At 36.5% G+C, this 22,280-nt stretch overlaps 1 long non-coding RNA gene across 1 annotated transcript in view; it reads left to right on the forward strand.

Annotated features, from left to right (window-relative positions):
* The window catches only part of LOC106030162 (uncharacterized), an 82,617-nt gene extending 63,691 nt beyond the window's left edge, over positions 1-18,926 (forward strand). Inside the window, exons 3-4 of the long non-coding RNA XR_007165679.2 lie at positions 13,183-13,245; positions 18,099-18,926. This is a non-coding gene — a long non-coding RNA (uncharacterized lncRNA). The remainder of the gene's footprint in view (positions 1-13,182; positions 13,246-18,098) is intronic.
* Positions 18,927-22,280: the final 3,354 nt, after the last annotated feature.

Genomic DNA, 22,280 nt, shown 5'->3' on the forward strand with positions numbered 1-22,280 from the left:
GCATGAAAGAAAGGCTGTGGATCTGGTCTACGTAGACTTCAGTAAGGCTTTTGACACTGTTTCCCACAGCATTCTCCTGGAGAAACTAGCTGCTCATGGCTTGGATAAGTGCATGCTTCATTGGGTTAAAAACTGTCTGGGTGGCCAGGCTCAACGAGTCGTGGTGAATAAAATTAAATCCATTTGGAGGCAGATCACTAGTGGTGACCCCCAGGGGTCAATACTGGGGCCAGTTTGCCTGGTTGCCTTGCTTGCCTCAGGTTTGGTCCTGCTGCCTCAAGAACATTTCATAGAATCATAGAACCATTTAGGTTGGAAAAGACCTTCAAGATCATCAGGTCCAACTACCCACCTAACACTACCAAGTCTCCCAATAAACCATGTCCCTAAGTGCCCCATCCACACATCCCTTAAATACATCCAGGAATAGCAACTCCACCACTACCTTGAGCAGCTTCTTCCAATGCTTGACCAACCTCCCTATGAAAAAATTCTTCCTAAGATCCAATCTAAACCTCCCCGGTGCAACTTGAGCACATTTCCTTATGTCCTGTCACTTGTCACTCGAGAAAACAGACAGACAACCACCTTGCTGCAACCTCCTTTCAGGTAATTGGAGAGTGATGAAGTCTTCCCTCAGCCTTCTTTTCTCCAGACTAAACAACCCCAAATCCCTAAGATGCTCCTTGGATGTCTTGGCCCCACGGCAAGTGGGGCAGAACCCAGGGGAGGCTGCTTGCTCAGGGGAGAAGCCTGCCACCCCCTGAAGCCCAGCAGTCAACTTTACAGCCAGTTTCCTAAGCCTATATCTGGGTTTTTATGACCCAACTGAAAGACCTGTCACTTACCTTTGTTGAATGTCATGTGACTGGATTTTGCCCACCAATCTAGCCTATCCAGTTTCCTGTGCAAAACCTTCCTACTCTAAAGCAGATTAACAGTTTCACCTAACTTGGTATAAGCTGCAAACTTAATGGAGGGTGCACTGAGGGTCCAAGCCACAAATATGTTGTCCATAGGTTCATGTCCGGTGCACCCCGCCAATAATCACACAGAGTCGGAATCCACACAAAGGCATTTTAATTAAATAATTAATTATATAACTCTGCAGAGCCAAGTGCTTGGCGATCTTTCGCAAAGCAAGTGCACCTCTGGCTTGAATCACCATTATTTCTACACAGCAAACTTTTGAAAACTCTCTGGCTACTTTTATTTGGATGTTCCAGCTCACCTAACTTATCTCTAATGAGCTTGTGCAATACAGAAGACCAGCTGGGGGGGGGGGGGGGGGGGGGGGGGGGGGGGGGGGGGGGGGGGGGGAATAGGACGACGGCACAGCAAATCCCACATTATCATACATTGATATTTTGATGGGTGTGATTTTTAATATGTTAATAACCCTTAATGAGCAAAAAGTTGCCATAGGTCAGTCTGGAATCTTCCTGCAGCTGTTTTTCTCCTTGTTTTTTATCTTTCATCTCTTATCTTCCTTGCTTCTGCTAGTTCAAGGCTACCAGTCTCTCAGTTTTCTTTAAGATTTCCTTATTTTATCAGCTAAGGACTACACAAGCTACAAGCCTCCCTATTTTTTTCAAAGTTTCCTTTTTTTTTTTTTTTTTTCGCCCGGCTTGGGACTACAAGCAGGCAGGCTCTTCAGGAGAATACTGAAAGTAACAGTGTCCAATATTTTTCTAAGATCCAGGTAGACAACATCCACAGCCTGTCCCTTACCTACTAAGCAGGTCATCTTGTCATGTGGTTGTAATTCTCGGAAATCAAACCAGTTCCTTACAGAATAAGCTGAGCTACTGCTTCTTTCTGACCTTCTTCCTGTTCAAATTGCAGTTTTATAATCTTACACATTTTGATAATTGGCCTCAAATTTGTGTTCCAAAATTCTTTCTGAAGTGGGAAACATTGAGGGTTTGGATTTCTCTAAATAGCTGAACTACTTTTTTTTTTTCTTTTTTCTTTCCAAACTTTCCAAATCTGCATATGCACAGACAGCATGTAAGAAAAACTTGTGACCTAAAGGTGAATATTTCACAATGTGTTCGTTGTTTAAGAACTGAATGTTGTGAAACTCTACATCATAACAAGATCTCTAGTGCTAACTGCCACTGCTGTTTCCATTATAGTAATGGTTTTGAATTAGTTTATAGCCAGTCTGCTTCACCTTATAATAGAGATTGCATGACAACAGACATTATAGCCACAATTATTTTAGGATTGCCATTTCTTCATAAATGGCAAGATTATTTTTTGTCTGAAAGGTTTTCATAAACATCTTTTGTGAAGTTCATGGAAATGAGACTGGCTGTAAAAATGAGTACTGCAGAAGTAACAAGGATATTTTGCTGCATTCTTTCTGCCATGTGCTAGCACCTGTTTCTGTAAGAGTTTTATTTATCACCAGTATGTTGGTTGAATTTCAAGCCTATACATTGATATTTGTTCTAAGTCAAAGTTTATTTCCCCTTCCTTCCTTCCTTCCTTCCTTCCTTCCTTCCTTCCTTCCTTCCTTCCTTCCTTCCTTCCTTCCTTCCCTTTATAAATTTCCTAAAACTGCACTCCATTTTCAGTGCAGATTATTACATATTTTAATATTCTTTACAATAGCACTCCAAGGTCTTTTTTTTTTTTTTTTTGTATCACAGAAACACAAGAAGAGTACCACAAATGAGGCATCATTGACCAGGTTTTATGTTTTTTGTTACCATTTTGCAAAAACACTAAATTACTCAATGTTTTCTTGGCCTTTTCCATAAATGCTGACAGCCCACAATTTCCTCTTCCACTTTTTAAGTATCAGATTTTTTTACAGTAGTCTATAAACTACATCGTTAATCAGATAGTGTAAAATCCAATTAGAGACATTAGAATCCAGAAATACAAGTGTTAAGGAATTTATTTCTTGATTGACAAGAAAGCCAAATAGACTCATCTATTTAGAATCTTAGCAACAATTAGCTGCCTTAGTTTCATTTATTGTGACATAAAAAATCTGGTTTATTGAGAGCTCTATTGAATAAGATTTCTATGATATGCACCATGAGAAAATATCTTCAAACTAAAATGATTGTTTTGCTGTAATAAATTGAACCATATGTACACTATGTTATTCAATCCTTTTTCTTCAAGGCATAAATTGATATTAAAGAACATTTAAGTCATAACACATGGTTATCCAGGCATGAACGAGGCAATAACCCATATAAGTTGTCAAGGTGAAGCCAAAGCATTTATTAGAGGTTTGTGTTGTTTTTGAAAAGTGCACGGTTGGATAAACATGGATTAGTGCTATTATGCTGCTACGATGACTCAAGTGTGTTTTTACAGTGTCAGTAATTTTTATGTTTAAAAATCACTGGTGCAGTATATTAGCTATAATTTATGTTTATCATCTTGTGTACTCTAATAGGTTTCAACAAACCATTTAACACTTCAGCTTGTGCATATACATTACTTAATAGGTATTTATCTTAAAAAAGAGATACTTAAACGGGACTTTCAAAGCTTGCAACTGCATGCTAAGAGCAAATACTGCAGTCAGGCGCATTAACTTTTTTTTTTTTCTTCTGGTCTACATTTAACTTTGAACAGTGTGACCATGCAATTTCTTTGTACACTTTGTTCCCAATTGAAGCAAGAAAGATATATCATCTCTAAACCCCATCAGCCTGAATGACATCGAAATCCCTGACATGAAGTGTCCGTCACACTTACTAAGTAGAGTAGGTGTGATAAAGCCAGCACAGCTGAAAATACCAATAACTTCCTGTCATCAGAGGTTGCCCTTTCAGGGTAGCATAGGACTTTATGCTTTCCTAGTTAAAGGATATTATCAATAGTAGACTGTATTAATTATATATGTCTTTGCTATTCTTTTTTGGTATCTTGGATTACTTATTTCAAAAAAAAAAAAAAACAACAAAAAAAAACGGTTCCTCCTTCTCATAAAGCTGAACACTTTGTTTCAGGAGCAATCTCATTAATATGCAAAGGACTTGGAGAAAGCTATACTAAAGGGAAGAGAAAACTTGAAGCTCCAACTTGGTGAAGGGTTTTGGGTGGTAATGGGTGCACCATGCTTAATTTATGGTACTATTGAGTGTTTCTGATAAGGTGTTGCTTATTATATGGGCTGTGCTGATGATGTATTTCTGTTCTAGACAGTATAGGTTTGAATTGCTAGTGTTTAGTACTTTCATAAAAGAGATTGATGCTAATTTAAAAATCATCACAGTTGGGTCTTATGTGGAGGGGAGGGGTTCTGTCATTTCCTTATGAAGGCTACTACATAATAATTTAAAGAGAAAAAAAACCAAACACCACAAAACAAATATAAATGTAATTTCTGGTTACCAATACTGATTCATTAACAAGTGAGATCATTTCAGAGGAAGAAAGTTGATGCAGAACTCTGAGACTATGGACATGCTGATCTGCTCTGTAATGGACTTTTACAAAGAGGCTATCAATTCTCCTGACTCAGTCAAGCATATCTGTTGGCTGAGTTAGCAAATAGGAAGGATTTATTACTCACATGGGAAAAATTGACGAAGATGGACTACTTGGTATTGCAAACTACTTTTTTATAGTAACTTCTTTCTTAAACATAATTAAAGAAATATTGATAAAACTTAGAGAACATCCTTAAATGCCTACAAACAGACAACTTATTCATTCAAATTTAATTTTTATAGATGTACATGTGCAAGCTTTACATTTTGATCAATACCTGTAATAATTACACACAAATAGAAATGTCTTTTTTAATATTGACCGAATTAATAATCTACTACTTAAAGCTGCGCGTTACATTTTATTACACATAAACAAAATATGCCATTTTCAGTTCTTTAGAGTATATGTTTCCACCAATTTTAAGGTGGATGTCCTGCTTGCTTTGATGAAACCTTCTGCTGGTGCTTTGCTCAAGTTTGTTTTGTTGACATTTTTAGCAGTTTTGATGCTCTGTGCAATAGGTGATGCAGCTCATTCTGTGTTTGATGTATTTTCTGAAAGCATTACTTATTCATTTTGCTACAGTACTCCCTGCAGACCAAACGAGAGCAGGGTCCCATTTTACAAGGTACTACACAAAATATAATGGAAGAGTGTTTCTGCCCCAGGGAACTTACAGTCCTACTATAACATATTTAGAAAGAATTGGAAGCATGGTGTTTTCCCTGGTAAAAAAGGACAAGGAAATTGAAATTTCTTTACTGTGGAAGTCTATACTGCATCTTTAGTTTTTAGTAGTTCCTATTAATATTGGTTCCCAGTTTAAGAAAGAGCGATTTGACATATTATGTTAGAGGGAAAAAAGAGACTTTGGAACAATGATGATATTACCATCCTCATGCCAACACGGCTTTTCACTTTCCACAGCAGAACTCATATTATCTTCCCCTGGGGAAAAGCATTCAGATCCATGCTAGGACTGCTGCCTAATCTGGAAGGCTTTTAAGAACTGTTTTTAAACCTTTGCAGAAGTCCTGAGGCTTCCCATGTGGAGTGTCAGGGAGTTGCAAGGGCCAGTTGCTCACTGAGGGCCAGGAAGTTGAGAGCTGGGCTGAACAAGGCAAGCAGCTGGGCAAAGGCCTCCCCAGGCAGAGGCCTTTGCTTGCTAGGGTGGCAGGCAGAATCACTCAATAATCTCATCTAATTTGAGAAAAAGATAAATTTTGATGGTAAAGAGTAGGGAAAAAAGAGAAATGACTGGCTCAATAAAAGTCTTAACTAGTGAGTGAATAATTTCTTCCATTGATTCTAAAGGATCTTAGAGGGTTTATAAAATATGTTATTCCTATGCATGTGTTCCAGTATCTTACTTTATTGCAGCTGTTCTGGGATACTGCTTTATTTAATAAAAATAATTTAAATCTAATGCAGTTTTGCTAAAAGATTTCTTCTTTCGCATAAAATGTTTGTACTTGAGATAGTTAGCTTCTTACTCAATAAAGCAAAAGTGTAAGTATTTACAATACTCATTGCCATATACTGTTTGTTCCCAAATCTGAGTTGCATCTCTAATTCAGTAGCCTAAAAGCCATATTCTGTGAACTTCCACAGGACTCAATACTTTGCTTCTTAATACTTGTGTAAGTTACATTTATTATAGTGCTCATGTACCTCACAATTGATTCAACTCTTAAAAGCAAATCATGAAAAAAAAACACCTCCAATAATTCAGTTTAAACAGCTTTTTCTTTAATCATGTTTTCCTTATAAAACAAAAAGTGCTTAGCCTTTCCAGTTTACAAAGTAGTTACTTGCATGTCATGTACAAATCTTATAAGAGGCAGTGTAAGCATACAGAGTTTGGCTGCTGTGCGGAAGGGATATTTCAGGATACTGGACAAAATATTGGATCTGAATTTTAAAGTGGTAAATTTTGTGCACTAGTTCACTTATGAAGATTTTGGCTTGTGTGTAGTCATTTTAAGCTCAGAGTTCAGAATATTTTCTAAACAAATACTTGCAGTGAGCTATACAAAGTAGGGAACTATCAGCCTTAACAGAAGCAATCCTGACAAACAATTATTTTCATTTTAGCACTGACAATTATGTAAATGTGTCTAGAACAGCAATGGGCACCTTAATTATGACACCTAATTATACCAATTTATTTATACACCTCCTTGAACAACATTTTATTTATAACTCTCCCACTCATTCAAAGAAAGAAAAAGTAAAGCAGAATTTCATAGATTCATCACTGAAACACAAACACAACACAGACTATTTGAACTTGAACATTCACGTATATAGTGTGTCCACATTGTGTTTTGTTCTTTTTGTTTTCCAGTTTTCAAAGGAAGACAACTTTTTATATCTCAGTATCTGACAAAAACACTTCTATGAAAAAAGAATTTCATTCCTCTGTCCTTTTTTTGACTGGTTAATTTTCTTCATGGTATGGTGCTGTATTTTGGATTTATGATAAAATAGTGTTTATAGCACACCAGTGTTTTAGTTGTTGCAGAGCCTCGCTTTCACAGAGCCAAGGAATTTTCTGCTTCTCCTACTGCCCTGCCAGTGAGGAAGCTGGGGGTGCCCTAGAGGCTGAGAGGGGACACAGCCAGCACAGCTGATCCAAGCAGACCAAAGGGATGTCCAATACCATTATGGCTCAGCAATAAAAGCTGAGAGAAAGAAGTAGGAGGGGAGGAAATTCAAGGTGATGGTGTTTGTTTTCCCAAGAAACAGTGATGCGTGATGAGCCCTGCTTGCCTAGAAGTGGCTGACCATCTGCCTACTGATAGAAAGTAGTGAATGAATTCCTTGTTTTGCTTTGCTTGTGCACACAGCTTTGGCTTTACCTATTAAACTCTCTCTACCTCAACACATGAGTTCTCACACTTCTACCTTTCCTATTCTCTCCACCATCCCACTGGGTTGGAGTGAGGTTGATGCCTACCAGTGTTAAGCCACAACATCCTGCTAGAAATCTTTCGAATATGCACCATATTAAGAAAATACATGCCAAAATGTTATACATTCCCTTAGGTTTTGAAGTTATCACCATTGTCTTGATGAAAATTATTTACACTGTGTATATGAAACCAAGAGTTATAAAAATATTTTACAAAGATCACAATTCTTCTCTTGAAAAAAAAAAAAATGTGTACTTATTTCTGGATTATCACCACATATATTGTATCCTGAATTTTGTCATTTTCAATAGGTAAGTATATTTTTATAGAAAAATAATTTTAAGTAAATTATCACGATCAAAGTCCTTGCTTAGGACTGTGTCTAGGGTAATGCAGTTTAATAATAGTAATAATGGATCAATGATAGTCTCATTGCTTTTCCAATTAGGAAATTAGTGTATTAAATAAAATGTTATAGCAAATGACTATATATGTATGAATCTTTCCATCTCTGAATAATCTGAATGACATTGTGATGAAGTCAAGAGAGCTTCTTGAGCATAGAAGTTGTAGAGAAGTAGACTTATGTGGTGAAAAAGGATATGGTCTATTATTTTTGTTGTTTTTATTTATTTACTTGTTTTCCCCACTGCACTCAGAGAAGCAAGATTTTGTGGGTTTTTTTGTTCGTTTGTTTGTTTTTTAAATAAGCAGAGCAGCTCTAATGAATACACCTGAATCACCAGTGTCTCCTCCTAGAGGACACAAACCTACACAACCCCAAGTACTGGCCAGCACTTGGCTAATGAGACAGCATTATTATGTCATTTTAAAACAGCTCACATCATGTTCTGAAGAGGTTGCTGATCTTCTCTGCATTTTCATTTCCTTTCTTGAAATATTTCTTGACCAAACTATGTAATTACCATTGAATTCTTGCTTTCATTTCCTCACTATGTTCAATTCAAAGAAATATATATATATATATATATATAAACTGTTTTAATGTGTGCTGAGACACTGGAAAATAAGATTTTTTAAATTCACTCATTTATTAAAAAAATATCATTTTTGTGTCCAAAAAGAAAAATCTAAAATATAAATCTTACATTTGCATGCATCTATTCTGCCCTAATCTCACACATTTGTATTTCCTGACAGTACACTCACAGTATGTTTTTTAACCCTGTTCTTCCAAATTATTCAGTAAAAAGTCCCAAACATACTGTAGCAAAACTGACTTTAGTAAGCTGTTTGCTATTTTGATCAAATAAAGAAACTAGTTGAAAAATTAAAGTTCAGGGTCTTGCCATTACCCCTAAGATTCCTAGTATAGACTAAATCACACAGTCAAAAGTTTATCATTCAGTAATCGTGACTAACTGATTCTTCATTAAACTTCAGTTGTGCACTTAGTATGACTAATAGATTCTGGTCCACAATCTTGATATATTTCTTCTTCTTCATAGATTTAAAATTATATTTTCAAGCATGAGAATTAAAAATTACTTCACCAACACGTAAAGCAACTAAAATCCACTAAATTAGAAATGAGAAATATCTACCAGAAGGAGTCAAAAAGATCTATACAGAGTAAGGAACAAGAACATGACTGAGAACAGATTAAAAAAAATCTGTTTTTGACAGAAACCTTCCCCTTCTTGTGTGTGTGTGTGTGTATGCTTTCTGCTTCAGTTGTCTCAGCCTTTGTTGCTAAAGATTCAGTAAAACACAACTTACTTTTTTCAGGAGCTGTTGTTTGAGAAGCTCAGGACAGAGTTTACCTAAGACTTGCAACTTAAATACTCATGGGGAGGTAGGATTCAGAGAAAAATACTCTGTCCAAACTCCAGAACTGAGTTTTGATCAGAGCCTGTAACAGAACTCAGTACTGTTTGAATGGGAGCACTGCATGCAAGAAAACTCAAAGTTGGGGAAGACCTTGATCTAAGCCTTTAATATGAGGATTTCAGGAGCAGACACTTTACTTTCAAACTACAGGAATCAGTACAATTCTAAGAGGACTACTAGCTGGATCATTGTTGGTTTTCCTAAGAAATATATACAATATATTTCTGAGTGTCCTCAGTGGGGCTGATTCTAAGACAGAAGCACATGGTTGATACCTTCCCTTTTGGCAGATTTGTTTTCAAATTGGTATCAGTAATTTGGTTCCATGGAAAGAATAACGTCTAGGTAAATAATGGAGCTGAGACCAAGAGTGCTGATTTTGGAGCCCTAGAACAACAGAATATTTCTGATGACTCTCAGCTGGATGGTGGTATTTTTCCACATAAGTGCTGTAAAGATACCTTAAAGAATTGCAGAGCCTTTCAAAGCTCTAAACAACTTGCTTTCTGCATGTCATTAAGAGTGCTGGGGATATCTACAATGCATCTGTTCACAGGTATGTACAGGCATCCCTGAGCAATCTTTAAATCATATAGCCTGGGATTCTGTAGTCTTGAAGTCATAGCAGTGTGGGCTTCAGCTGCCAAGAACCTGCCAGTGTTCTGGTGGGTTTGTACAGTCTGCTATAATACATGAACTGTTTTGGTACGTGAGGTAGTTGAGGGATGTTTACATGAGCTGCAGTTCTGTGCACCTGGATGACAGTGAACATTCTTCACTTTGTAGCTACAGTGAAGATCATAGTGTAAAAACCCTCATATGTGTACATGAAAACAGTCATAAGTAGAACTGTGCTGTCTGCCTACACCTTTGCACTTGGTTTCTTTCCAGTGAACAGAAGTACCATTACATCTGCCTTGTGAAACTTCTTGTAGCTGTCCACATAACTACAGATCATAGTCCTTGCACAGCTGGGATGTAGGAACAGAGAACAATGGTGATGTTGTGGGAGTCCAGACTTCTTCACTCTCACTTGCTCAGAACCATTATACTTTTGATATAGTCTTTAAGAACAGCAGACTTTGGTTCCTTGGTGTAGCAGTTTTCATCTGCACTTCTTCTTTTTACACCATCAGGAAGCTGTTATGTTAAATAATGCTCATAATTTAGATATGGCCTACTTGCAGGTAGACATATAAAAGAAATAAATAACTTCAAGCATTTTACTATGAGAACTAAAAAGGAATATTTTAAGTGTCCAATTCATTCAGAATCCCTCAATGATCTCTAACAACATCATGTATTAAAAACATGGAGAACACATCTTGTAATTTTTGCTACAGTACTCAGAATATCAAAGATGTCATTAGGTAGGAGTTAGAGTGGATGCAGTACCAAGAGAAACTGAGTGTCCAAGTCCATTAAGTAGGTTTGGAAAATTGAGACGTAGTAAAACCTTATAACTTTTGAGTCACTGACATATGTATTACTCACTTCACTGATCTGAAGAGGAAAAGACAAATAAAAACAAAACCACGACTTCCACTTAAGGAATTCCTTCAACAACAAGGAATCTTTAAATGTACACTCATTTGGCAGCAGCATTATCATAAGATGATTATACAGCGTATGAATGTTTATTGCCTGACTTTAGGATGCACAATGTAAGATTAACAATTGTAGATTTTTTTTTTTCTATAAATGCTATATTTCTGCTATTGTGTTTGCAGAATACAGCTAGATAATAATTGATTCTGTGACAGGGACTGGCTAATTTGCCAACAGTATAGTATAAAACACATTTATACAGTCAATTACACCCAAGTGCATGGCCTATTTGCTTTATAATTTCATAAACTTGCCAGCAATTTAAATAAAAAAGTTCCATTAAATTATCATATCATGTGATAGAATGATATTGCCAAGTATATTAAACCATGTGTGTTCAGCCAGAATTAATTAAATATTATTACTTTTTTCTTATTAACACATTGAACCTATCCTTCCTACTCACTACTAGAAATAGAAGCCTATTAGTGAACAAAGTAAACTTAAGGGCAAAGTTTAAACATTTTCCTGAGGGTGTTTCATTAAGAATCCTAGTTCTTTTGTTTAAACATTTGCTCATGGTAAATGTACTTGTATTGTGAAAATATTTTATGTTCTTAGATATGAATACTGAAAAAAACTGAAAGGTAATCTTTAATAATATTCAGACATTTTAGGCAGATCTGATCTTACTTTTCTCATTCAAATTAGGAATCTTGGAAATAACTCAGAATGCATTTAGTTTCTATGTTTCCTCTGAAATTTATTCCTTATTTGTTTTTGTCTTCATTTGATGGGGTAAAAAGAAATACTAATGATTCATCTTAACCATTATCTGAAGTCTCCCCATCCCCCACTGTCAGAGAAATAAGAAATTCCATTTCATATGTAATAGGTTAACAAAATGGCACAGGTAAACTTATTATTTGAAGAAGACAGCAATGAACAGTAAGAATCAGCATTTTCATATAACTTAATACAAATTGACTTACTAAGTTAAAAACCAAAAACTTCTCAACCCCCGATGCAGTGCATACACGAAGATTCCTTCTCTCTTTCTCTCATCAGGTATTAAAGTTTCAGACACTGTCTGTGCTCTCTTAGTTTTGAAACACAAGGGATCATTCTAGAGAAAGCTTTATCTTCTCATTTTTAAAAGACTTTAAGAAAACCCCAAATTTAAAAAGTTCAGCTTTGTAATTACTGACATGCATTTCATTTAATAAGATAGTGTGTTTGAAAGTGGATAAGCATATCTTTAACAGCAGTCTACCAGGAATCAGCAGAAATAATTACCATCAAGATTTAATTATGTCAGACAAGAGTATCTGTCCTGAATAACAGCGTAGACAGTAGAAGCTGTCTATGTTCTATATTCAAGCTAGCTCTCTATGTACTTCTGTTAAACATAGTGTTAGCTATTCTGCTGTGACTGACTTTAAATGAATATAATTGAAGACATCAAAGCAATGAAGAGAATTATCTATAATACAAAAAGGGGGAATATGAACAAAAATAGTCTTTTGGAAGAATTGGGCCTGGCTCTTCTCTCACATGCAAGACATCTATCAGAAATATCACTACAGATAAATGTGGGAGCAGCATTGTAAGAAAGTGTAAAGAAGGTCAGAATAGGTCTCACTGTGTTTGTATGTAACGGTCTCTCCTGTAGCTGTTACTGCCTCTTAGCATGAACTTCAGAAATAATGTAAAACAATTTTGACTGTGATGACACTGACTTGCTCATTTTTAAGAAAAGCTTTCATCAGAATGTCTCCAAACTATGCAAAATACTATAGTTTGTGTTGGTGCCAAACCAAAAATATGAAGTTTTTGATTATTCAAGTAAGTAATGTTATTGAGCAAAGCAAATCTGTAATCTGAGTAAATATTACACATTATTATTAAGAAAGATTAAAAAAAGAAAAAAAAAGAAAGAAAAAGGAATTGTACTAGAGTTAATTAAGGCTTCAAGTAAAGCTTGTTTTTATTGGCAATTTTTTTGTTGCAACAAGAAAACTAAAAATTAAGAGGATGGTTGGCAGCAATATTGATATGCTAATGGATAAACATGCTAATTTAGAAAAAAACTAATCAGCAAAGACATTACTAATGGAAATGTACTGGAAAATGGCTAATGCTGTATGCAGACCTGGTATCTACGAAATTAAGAAGAACTCATTTTGTGTTTATAATTGTAACTTGAAAGCTAAGCCTTGATCTTCTGTCTGCTTTTCTTTGCTTAGTATTTAAAGATATTTCAGATGACCTGGACTGGTACCATGACACCTGCTTAGCTTCTCTATAATAATGCTGCTAAAATTGCATGTTCTGTTTGCTGTTAGGACAGCTAAAAATCTTACTTTTTTTTTTTTTTTTTTTCCCCTATCTAATTTACCAGTGTCTGCAGACAAAGAGTCCCTTCAAATTAAGGACGATACATGAGTCAGGTCTTCTGACAGCGGTATGGTAAAACCTCTCTGTTTAAACCTCTCTGTTTATTGGTACTACATGTACATTATCTCAAGCTTTCATAGAGTAATGACCCAATTAGGTGCTAGAGTAAGAGTTTGAAAATACTTAGCAGTGGCTCTGCTTCATTTACATCCTAATCCATGGCTTCAATTGAAGTCAAGTTAGACTTGTTCTAAGGATTTTCTAACATCCAACTGTCATTGGTGTGCTTTTTTTTTTTTTTTTTTTTTTTAAGGCTGTTCTGAATTTAGTCTGCTTTTTGAACAACTTGTTAGTTTATCGCATGAAAGATTCTGGGGTGTTTTCAAACTTATCAATTAAAGAACTAAGTAATGGATGCCACTCTACAACAGTTTTCAGAATTTTGAAGTGTGTTGGGGAGATGTAGAGGACAAAACTTTAGTGCTTAGAATAACACAGTCTGTAATGTTGAAAATGACCGAAGGGTTAAAAGGGTTCAGTTTATTGGGGATGTAGACTGAAGATCTGGGTTACGAGAACTCAAAATCCAAGGGAATATTTTTATTCTTCTAATCCTGCATATGCAATTCTTAAGACAATTTTGAGAGTTTTAATGTAGTCTTGTTTCCCCCCTTATTTGAAGGAAAAACTAGGATATGCCAGGATTAAGACTGCCTGTTAAGTATGCACACATACTTAACACCCGTGAAAGGAAATATTTTCTCTGTATCTCAGCCAACAGGTCTCCAAATTTTACCTTCCTGTAAAGTAATGTGTTTCAAATGGCACAGATATAAAGAAATGTAGTCAGACTAGTGCAGACTTTTAATGGATATTTCTTTTGGTTTCATAGTGTTGTATCTTGTAAATCATTGAGAATTTAATTTTTTTTAAATTGAAACACACTTCTCTTAAGGTGATATGGATGTATTGCATAGAGTTAAATAATTTTAAATCCATTTAAATTAATCAGTATGTTTTGCCACATAAAGCGAAATCATAAGACCTATTGACACTAGAAAATTGCTGAAGTATAATATAAGAATCACAGAATCATAGAATCATAGAATCATAGGATATCCTGAGTTGGAAGGGACCCACAAGGATCACCAAGTCCAACTCCTGGCTCCACATGGGACCACCCAAAAATTAAACCATATATCTTAGATCATTGTCCAAATGCTTTTTGAACTCTGACAGGCTGGCTGCTGTAACCACTTCCCTGCGGAGACTGTTCCAGTGCCCAGCCACCCTCTCAGTGAAGAACCTTTTCCTAATATCCAGCCTGAATCTCAGCTCCATGCCTTTCCCTCAGGTCCTGTCACTGTCAACAGAGAGATCAGTGCCCACCCCTCTGCTCCCCTCGTGAGGAAGCTGTAGGCTGCCATGAGGCCTGTCCTCTGCCTGCTCTGCTCTGGGCTGAACAAACCAAATGACCTCAGCTGCTGCTCGTATGTCTTGCCCTCTAGACCCATCACCATCTTCGTAGACCTCCTTTGGGCACTTTCTAATATTTTACGTCTTTCTTATATTGTTGCACCCAGAACTGCACATGAGGTAAGGCTGCACCAGCACAGAGCAGAGCAGGACAATCACTTTCCTCAACCAGCTAGCAGTGCTGTGCCTGATGCACACCCGGTTACGGTTGGCCCTTTTGGCTGCCAGGGCACACTGCTTGACTTGTACTCAATTTATTGTATTTTTTTTTAATTTTTAATACTTTTAGTACTTTATATAGTAATACAATATTAATATACTAATAGTACTTTATATGCTTTTAGTACTTTATTTTTACTAATTGACCAAAACCCCCAGATCCCTTTTCCACAGGGCTGCTCTCCATCCCCTCATCCCTTTGACTCTGTATGTATATCCAGGGTTGCTCCTTCCCTGGGTAGAATCTGTAGTTGTAAAATTTGGCATTTGCTCATGTTAAACTTCATATTGTTAGTGACTGCACAGCTTTCTAATTTGTCGAGGTTTCTCTGCAAGGGAGTCAACAGCTCCTCCCAATTTTATGTCATCTGCAAACATATTTAGTATATCTTCAAGTCCTATGTTCAAGTCATTTATGAAAACAATAGAGAGAACTATCCCTAAAATGGAGCCCTGTGGAATCCCATCAGTGACTGGCCACAAGCCTGATGTAACCCCATTTACTGTGACACTTTGACCTTGATTTATAGAGTTCAAAGACCTAAATCAAAGACCTAAAAAGGCCTCAAGACATCCTCGAGAATGTTCTAAGTAAAAAGAATTCTAAAATAATTTTAACGTCCTAATAAACCCCAGGATTTCAGTTTATAACGTGAACTATCAAAAAATTAATATCTCTCTCCTTGTTCTGATTGACTGCTTAGTAAATATTGTCCTGATTCTTTTCTAACAATAACAGAAGGTATCTATAAGACTAAGAAGATTTATTTATTTATTTATTTATTTGCCAGTTTGGTATAGAACTAAATAAAATTGAGTTCTACAAGATTATTGTAGATGAGGAGATTCACTCAGTCCTGCATGATTAACCTACAAGCAGGAAAATTTAGTCTATAAGAACAAAGAGATCATTCAGTTTGGATGCAAACAAAGCATCTGTATATAGAAGGAGTTTTAAATCCATTTTAATTTGACAGTATTTGAGGATTGCTAGTAAAGTTTACACATCTCAGACTATTAACTGAAAATGAGAAATTATTGGGTACAGAAAAAATCTTGTTCCCCCACAAATCCTGAAACACATCTTCTGGTTTCATACAGAAAAAATCATATTAGATGTTCTCAGGGTACCGTGTTGAGTTTTGGGCCCCTCAGTACAAGAAAGACATCGAGGCCTTGGAAAGTGTCCAGAGAAGGGCTATGAAGCTGGTGAAGGAACTGGAACACAAGTCCTATAAGGAACAGCTGAGGGAACTGGGGTTGTTTAGTCTGGAGAAGAGGATGCTCAGGGGAGACCTTATTGCTCTCTACAACTACCTGAAAGGAAGGTGTGAGGAGATGGGGATCGGCCTCTTCTCACAGGTAACTAGTGATAGGACTAGAGGGAATGGCCTCAAGTTGCACCAGGGGAGATTTAGGTTAGAAATTAGGAAACATTTCTTCTCAGAAAGAGTGCTCAGGCATTGGAACATGTTGCCCAGGGAGGTGATGGAGTCACTGTCCCTGGGGGTGTTCAAGGAAAGGTTGGGCCTGGTCCTTAGGGACATGGTTTAGTGGGTGACATTAGTAATAGGGTGATGGTTGGACCAGATGATCTTGAAGGTCTTTTCCAACCTTAATGAGTCTATGATTCTATGATGCAAATGAAGGACGGACTTGAAGAAGGCAGATATTGTACTCATCTGAAAAAAAGAACAAGGAGAAACTGGGGATTTAGAGGGCAGTCAGCTAAATGTCAGTCCTCTAGAAGGTTATAGAAGCACATGAAAGTCAAGAAGGTGATTAGGAACAGTCAGCACGGATTTGCCAAGCACAAATCATGCTTAACTGACCTGACTTCCTTCTGTGATGAGATGGCTGTCTTTGTGAAGAAGAGAAGAGTGATTGATGGATGGATGTGGTATGTTCTCACTTTAACCAAGCCTTTTGTATGGTCTTTCACAGAATCCTTTGAGCTAGACTAGTGAGATAAGGAATGGATTTATGAACAATTACGTGACTAGAAAATTGTCTGGATTGCTGAGCCCGAAGAATGGTGATCAGAGGGAGAAAATTCAACTGGTGTTTAATGGTGTCCCTTAAAGATTGCTGGGACCAATACTCCTAAATGTCTTTATAATTGACTTGCACAAAAGGACAGAATACACTCTCAGCATGTTGGTGGGAGATGCCAAATAGAGGGAGCAGGTGATAGGCCAGAGGATTGGGCTGCTATTCAGGGGAACTTCAACAGGATGGAGAAATGGGCTGACAGAAAATTTACGAAGCTTGACAAAGACAAATGCAAGTATCATCTCCTTCCCTCAAGGAGTGTTGGTTGGAGACTGACTTGCTAAAGAGCAGCTTGGCAGAAAAGACCTGGATGACCTGGTGGAGAACAGGTTGAGTGTGTGCAGCTGTTCACCCTGACACTAAAGAAAGCTGAGATGTATTACCAAGAATGTAGCCAGTCATAAAGACAAGTGATTCTCCCCCTCTGTTCAGCACTTCTGAGATCACTTCTGAAGTACTATGTCCATTTTGGTCTCAGTACAAGAAAGATTAGTTAGTGGAATGAGTGTGATGGAGGCAGCTGGAGTACATCATGTATTAGGAGAGGCTGAAAAAAATCAGGTTTGTTCAGCCTGGAGACGAGAAGGCTCAGGAGGAATCTTACTGCTGTCTGACTAGCTAATGGGAGATTGTAGGGAAAACAGAACAAGTCTGGTGCTGGAGGGCCACAGTGTTGGGTCAAAATATAACAGATAGGAGTTGGAACATTTCTAGCTATAATATTCCTTAATTATGCAAAGCTCTGTTTACATTACAATATTTCTGTGTTACTAACATCTGATAGGCAATGGTTATTTTCTTTTTTATTTTTTTCTTTTTTTTTTTAATGACTATTTGATATGAGTACCACCTGCAATTTATACAGGCCGGGTCAACTTCTTTCTTCTCTTTCTTGTTTGCATTGTCACAACACAGTTCTTACTCTCCATGATCCTCTCCTAGCTTACCTTTCCCTCCTTTTGCCTGCCAAATAGTGTATTAACAATAGGGACAGGGATGTGGTACATACAAGGGACAACAGTCGGGGACTAGGAAAACAAGGGCTTTACTGAAAGTAAATAAAATGGTATAGGCAGTTACACCTATAAAGACAACATAAGATACTTGTATTACTTAGAGAGGCACATATTTTAAAGTTTCACATGATGTTTCTGGTCCTGGTCCCTGCTACAGTGAGACAGCATCATGAAATGGAGTCCTCAAAGTAAATCTGTGCAGCAGCCTAGGACAAGCCAAGGATGTCGAACTCTCATATAAAGCACTGGGTGTGAAGAATTACAGTTGACACTGCTGTTTGAACTCTGGAGAGTTTTTAGGTATGAATACACCAATGTAAAGGTGTTTAAATATCACTACCATTTCATCATTCACTGAAACTTCTTTCCAGTCTTCTACCAACCTGCACATATGTCCTTATCTCTCCAGACAGATTTTTCTCACAGGCCTGTATTTTCCTCTCAAAGGATGCTCCAGAGATTCGTGTTTTCATTTAGAAGACTTAGTTTGCCTCTCTTGCTCACCAAGGATTGTGGATAGCCATGTCAAAGGGTACCTGGAAGGAGACTGTAGGTATCACTGAGTGATGAAGAGCACTTTACTGTTAATTTTAAGAATATTTAATAGGGGACATTCTGGAAAGTGAAACCCCCTGTCTCTTCACACTAAATGTTCAGAAGGAGTCTACAGCTAAGAAGTATATGTAAATTGTGTACCCATTCAAAGTACTAACTTTGTCAACAGTATAACTTCAGAATTATTACTGAAGTCCTCCTACAACAAATTTCAGTGGTAGTATAAAAGGAAAGATTAAAACATGAATGTCAGCTAAATGATTGCTAAAGGATTGTTTAACATAATCAGAGATAATAAGTCTTAGTGGATTAAAGAGTGGTTATAAACCCAATATTAGTCAAAAAATTCATACTCGGCTCTTTGTCTTATTCTGAAGACAGAAACAATTTTTGCTCCCAATGTACACACGTTTTTATTTTTTAATTTTTGTTGTCGACATCAACGCATATCATCTCTGGCTTTAGATACATTGTCAAAATGTGCAATTCTTTGTGGTGGTTCTTCCTGTGGAAATATATGAATCATCCAGTTTGTAACTGGGTGGCAGACCACATGGTCTTTTGTGGATCCTTTCATACTTAGTGTTTATGATGTCTACTGAAATACCATTTTGTATTTACCTCATTCTTTCCTGAATATAGTATATTATTACACTGGATAACAAGTTACATACTGCCATTTAAAATGCTATTAAGTATAGGTGTCTCTCCTCATAACTGCAATTCTATAGGTACTTAAATAAAAGAAATACTGTAGGCCTTTTTGTGGGATGATTTTTCAGTAACGTGATGCATACATTACTCAAGAATAAGAAATACAAATAGCTGTAAGATATTTATGCCTTTTACAGGCATTCTAACCTTTTTAGAAAATGGCTATAATTTGAAGATATAATGTGAAAAGAGTGTTCTTAATGCTACATTAATTACAAGGGCTCTCTTTCATTCCCTTTTTGGAGACATTTTTTGTATTTTTATATGACAAGATGCATATAATATTGTGGCAATAATGAGCTTAATGTAACTGGAAGCTATCAGATGAGGTTGTATCAAAATTTCAAATACAAATAGCACCAGAAAAATCATCTGTATCCCTGAATGTCTTTCTGTCATATACTGAAAACTTTTTCCTTGCCACTAAGTGGCACTGTGTTATTTGTAGTTGGCTGCTCAGGCCATATTAAAAACCCTTTGGGCCAAATTTATTTCCAATATAGCCTCATTAAGTCAATGGAGTTACACGTGAAATGAATTTGGCCCAGAGTTTTAAAGGTACCTAATTCTAAAGCATTGCTGTAAATTTCCATTGCGGAGGCTCAGGAGAAAAATAAAAATCAGTTAGTGTTTAATCTTGCAAGCAGCTGACCCTTTCATTTGGTGTTTAACTGTTTCATTATATTTTTTTCCTACCAAATTAGCCCTAGTTAAAAAGGATCATCTTATCTATTTCAGTAGAACTGTCAGTAAATTTTGATTTGAAAATGGATGAGCTCTGTGCTCTTTGTGGTCACCCTTAATTTACATTAAATTAATATTATGTATTTTAAAATGTGTGTTCATATCAAAAAGTCTCCTATTGAAAACCTTGTTATACTGTAGCAAAATATGTCAAGGTATAAAGAAAAGAAGATGATCAGGTTTGTCTGATGTCACTCTTAATTTCTTGTTTCCTTACAACAATGGAAGAATAAATAGGCATATGACAATTTTTAGGCAGTGCTTAGATTCTTTTATTTTTTTTTTTTTGGACTTACCACAGCGCAGAAAAACACAGAAATATGTTGCTAAATCTTGAGACGCCATAAACCTTTAAGCATAGTTGCTGACACCTTTGGCATGACAGTCCTTTCCTTCTTAGTACGCATATAATTTGCCACTTCCTTCTAGTTTCTTGAGCTTTTAGCAAAGATATAATTTATTTAGTCCCTTATATACAAACTGATATTTTTATTTGAGAATCCATGAGTACCTCTCTAGGGTGTTTAATCTGGAGAAAAGGAGGCTAAGGGGAAACCTCATGTCTCTCTACAACTACCTGAAAGGAGGTTGTAGTGTTGGTGTCTCTTTTCAGGTGATATAGGATGTGAGGTAATGGTTTCAGGTTGTGCCAGGGGAAGTTTACATCAGACCTTAGGAACAGTTTCTTAATGGAGAGGGTGGTCAAGCACTGAAAGGGGCTGCCCTGGGAAGTGGTGTAGTTGCCATCCCTGGAGGTATGTAAGAAATGTGTGGATGTAGTGCTTAGGGACATGGTTTAGTAATAAACTAAAGTCTAGTTGATGGTTGGGCTTGATGATGTCAAGGGTCTTTTCCAACCCAAATGATTCTAAGATTCTATGATTCTCTCTTATTGGCTTTGCACTAGGCAAGGAGTGTGTACATAAGAAATGCACGTGGCCTAAGAGCTTTGGAAAGGGAAAGGATGTCTGTATGTGAAAACGTTAGCTTTAGAGGTGGGACTCTATGAGTTCTCTGCTTGAGTCTGCCTAATATTTTCCTTTCTGTTTTCTATCAGACACCTAAATTGCATATCCTTCCCATAATAGCAGTAAAACTATTTCTTTACCAGTAGCTCCCAGCACTGCCTTATCAATATGTGCCAGCATTTTTCTAATAACAGATCATTTGTAAAATAGGAGAGAGATTCCTCCCGTTCCCTGTAACGTTGGACTCCTTGTGGATTTTTTTTCACCATTGCTCATGAAATACCTTGTTAATCTTGGATTGTAGATAACCACGGAAGCATATGATTTATTATAGCTGGGATTCTTCACTTTCTGCAAAGTGTTGATTTTGTTAAAAAACATAACTTTTTTTTTTTCTCTATCTAATTTTAATCCTTGTTTAAACCTTACTGTTTTTTTAAGAAGCCCAAAATGACAGAAGCTGTATGAGAGGGACAGGACCAACTGGAAGAGATCTAACCTTTTACTAGGCCGTTTCTTATAGTCTGCTAAAAAAAAATGAGCATTTGGGGACACCAGTACAATCTTTTTGTACATAATCTTTTCAGATATTAGAGGAATAAGCAATGATGACTAATACCATTCTTGCAATGTGCATGGAGCAATTGGAGATATGTCTAAAATTGACCAAATGGCCAATGATCAAAGTGGGAACTGATGAGAAACTTTCAAATGTTGCTTCCTTATTGTAGCTTTAATATGGAGTTGGAAATACAACCTTGTGGAATAAACTCAAATACTAGAATAGTTCTTTCATTGATACTAGAATTTAGATTGGCAACAAACTTTTTTTTTTTTTTAATTACAAACAAATATATCAACAATATATACTTGGCAGGGTGGTGGTAGAATTTTTGAGTACTTCCCCTTTAGCAATGTTTGTCCCTATCTGTTTTCTGATTTAACTGCCAGAATTAGCCAGAATAAATTAATATTCAGACATCTCAGAAAAAAATGTCCTGAGTTGGAGAACAACTCCACTTTAAAATTCCTCCTGACTTTTAATCAAAACTTGAAAATAGTGAATATTAACATTAATGTAAAATATTGTAAGCATTAAGAATACTATCCTGAAATCAAGCTTAAAGGGAAGAGTTTTAAAAACAGCTTAATTCTGGAGAAGCTAAATTAGCTCTTACATTACAAATTTGTCCTCTGCAGATTTGTTTCTAAAATACATATTGGGCTAACACATCCCAGCTGTGTGTAGCCTACATCCTCTAGCTGTATCCACAGGAGCTAACAAACTTTGGAACTGGAATTGTGCACGTACTATAAGAATCAAGTCATCGATGAAAATGTTGTAGTCCTAGCATCAT

The sequence above is a fragment of the Anser cygnoides genome, chromosome 2, assembly GCF_040182565.1.
Source record: "Anser cygnoides isolate HZ-2024a breed goose chromosome 2, Taihu_goose_T2T_genome, whole genome shotgun sequence".
NCBI classification, from domain to species: Eukaryota; Metazoa; Chordata; class Aves; order Anseriformes; family Anatidae; genus Anser; species Anser cygnoides.